This window comes from Hevea brasiliensis, chromosome 17 (assembly GCF_030052815.1).
Source record: "Hevea brasiliensis isolate MT/VB/25A 57/8 chromosome 17, ASM3005281v1, whole genome shotgun sequence".
Lineage (NCBI taxonomy): Eukaryota > Viridiplantae > Streptophyta > Magnoliopsida > Malpighiales > Euphorbiaceae > Hevea > Hevea brasiliensis.
In genome coordinates, this window is record NC_079509.1 from 19,302,472 (window position 1) to 19,305,525 (window position 3,054).

A 3,054-nucleotide genomic window follows, 5' to 3' on the forward strand; every position below is an offset into this window, starting at 1 on the left:
TCTTTATGAGCTGATCAAACTAGGCATTTATCATGCTTAGGGCATCTACTTCCAGAACCCCTGTAGTTCTTCTTGCATTTCCTCTTTCATTTGACCACTCATAATTATGGTGTACAAACCCTTTTTAGAAGTTCAAGTGCTTGTGGCACTATTTTCTCCATTAGATCACCCTCTGCAGCTGAATCAACTGTGCTCCTTGTAGAGGCTAGTAATCCATTATAGAAATTTTGCACTAATAGCCAATCTTCTATGCCATGGTGTGGACATTCCCTCTGCAGGTCTTTATATCTTTCCCATGCATCATAGAGTGATTCTCCTTCCTTTTGTCTGAAGGTACTGAGCTCAAGCCTTAGCTTTGCGGTCTTTGCAGGTGGGAAATGCCTTGCTAGAAAAGCTTGAGAGAGGTTTTCCCAGGTAGTGAATGTTCCAGTCGGTTGAGAAAGTAACCACTTCCTTGCTCTGTCCTGAAGGGAGAATGAGAATGCTCTGAGTCTTATTGCTTAATCAGACACTCTATTCATCTTGAATGTATCACATAAGGCAAGAAAGCACTAGAGGTGATAGTGTGGGTCTTTTGTTGGTGAACCTGCAAACTGGTTTTGTTGAATCATTTGGAGCCATGCTGGTTTTAATTCAAAGTTGTTGGCTTCCACTGTGGGTCTAGTGACACTGGGCTGAAATCCTTGAACAGATGGAGCTTCGTAATCTCTCAAGAGTCTTGGTCTGTCATTATATCGGCCATGGTTGGGATTTCGGGATCTTCTTGACCGTGCTCTTAAAATGAAATGATTTATTTGAAGCAATTTTAGAATTAAAATTTAACACTTGAATAATACTAGGGATGTCATCTCGTTTATTTATTGAATTGAGGATCGTTTTCCTTAATGGAAATCAGTCCTAAGCTATCCTAAATCCTCTCTCAAGGCATCTAGTGTGTATTCTAATTAACTCGAACCCTACTTTCGTGGTGATCAAATCAATTAAAATCCTTTAAGACTTTTGACCAATTTTTATGTTCCACAAAGGTATCAGCCTATGTCTAGGTCAGAATTCCTAGGTTTAAGATCTCGATTTTCTAATGTTAATCTTCACCTTTCAGTCCTTCAATTAACAATTATAATCATAACTAAGTGGGTACCAACACAGAGCATACATTAAGATCACAAGAAATTAAATCAAGAAACGAATCTTGAATCCAATAAATAAAACTCAATGTTCATCCATAATAATAATTATAAGAGCTACTCTCCCAAATCCAGAATAAGAAAACTACTCACTCATGGTGAGTTTAGCAAATGTCATGATAAAAAGTAAAAACAATAAGAAGAGAGTTATGCAAAAGAAATAAAGTAATAAAATTCTGTCTAAGGAGATAAAACGAAGGAACCAAAGAGAGTTTCAGCTTTGATCTTGCGGAGCTTCAGCTGAAAGACTTCTTTTGGTACTGATGTAGAGCACGACAACAGCAACCTTCAGTAGCATTCCCGATGACAGTGGCCGACCTCTCTTCCTGGTGTTTTCTTCTCTATTTATGTTGGTTGCTCTAGGGTTAGGTCATTTTGAGTCCAAAAGGCTTTAGGAGTCTCATTCGAATCAGAAAATAGGAGGGGAATTAAAGTCATAAAATAGGCTGCAGCATAGTACACGGCTCGTGTGTCATTACACGGGTCCCGCAGAGTAAGGCCGTGTAACTTGCTGGAGGGATCGCGTGGTCTTGTTTTGGCACAGAAAGTTGCACGGGTCTGTGCCAACTACACGAGCCTGATCACACAGGCCGTGTACTGTTGTTCCATTAGGTTCTTCAAGCTTGTGCCCGGCAGAGACTTACACTGGTCCCTGCAGATTACACGGGTCTACTTACACGACCCGTGTACTTGTGTTTCTCATCAATTCTCTTGACTTTCTTCTGGCAAGGAGTTACACAAGTCTGGGGCTTAGTTTACATGACCCGTGTAATTTGTATCAGCAGCAATTCTTTGTCTTTTTATCTCTCCAAGCTTTCCTTTGCACATCCATCCTTTGGGGCTTCACCAAAACACCTGAAATAATGTAGAAAACATGGAATTAAGGGTCTAGCAATAGAATTTATGAAAACTAATGAAATCAACTACTATGCATGAAAATACTTGCCTAAATGCTATGATTTAGAATAAAAATGTGCTTAAAAACATCTATATAATTCAAGTGTATCACTAAACCCTAATTTTCATCCTAAATCCTTCAATTTCCTTGAAGAAAAATTATAATCAAGCCTTGGAAAGAAGATTGAAGGAGAAAGAAAGAAGAAAAAGTTGAAGAAATTGAAGATTGAAAAGCTATACAAAGGTTAGTGATTTTCCTTCAAATTCTTTCTATCTTTATGATTTGGATACTTGAATCAAGTAAGAAATTGATGAATTTATGCTAAGAATCATGAAAATCATGCACATGAGGGACCCCTTAAATTTCGGCCATGTTTGGGAGAAGGGAAATTTGAGTGATTTTGATGAAATTAATTATGTAAACATGCTTGAATGAGTGTAGAAATGTGCAGTATGCAATTTAATTGCATGAATTGAATTAATGAAAAATTAGGGTTCTTGACCGTTAGGGTTTTGGGGGGGAAAATTTGAGAATTTGGTAAATTAATGTACTTTGACCTAAGTGAGATTTAAAAAGGTCAATTGGGACCAATTGGGTTGTGTTTGAAAGGTGAGAAGTTAAGTCAAATTCAGATTGGTAGGGGTCCAATTCTGGACAACCTAACCTTGGTCCACTTAGGGGACCAAAACTGTAATTCTGCCACTCCAATTGGTGTGAGACCAATTAGAGATGAAATTAGACACATAATGCCACAATATTTGTGTAGAAACCCTACCTTGAAAGTGACTCTAAGTTAGTGAACAATTAGGTCAAACCCGGAATTGGCACACTGCCACTCTACAAAAATGACCAAATGAACAATATATTTGTTCATTTGTTCATAATTTGGTCTAGGAAGGTCTAAATGACCTGATTTTTATGGCATTGGAAAGATATAACATAGCACTACAACTTTCATGAAGAACACAAACT

The 3,054-nt window shown here is 37.8% G+C and overlaps 1 non-coding gene across 1 annotated transcript; it reads left to right on the plus strand.

Moving 5' to 3' along the window:
* Nucleotides 1-249: 249 nt before the first annotated feature.
* Nucleotides 250-356, plus strand: LOC131175640 (small nucleolar RNA R71). The gene has a single exon (XR_009145833.1). It is a non-coding gene; the product is annotated as a small nucleolar RNA R71 (small nucleolar RNA).
* The last annotated feature ends 2,698 nt before the right edge of the window (nucleotides 357-3,054 follow it).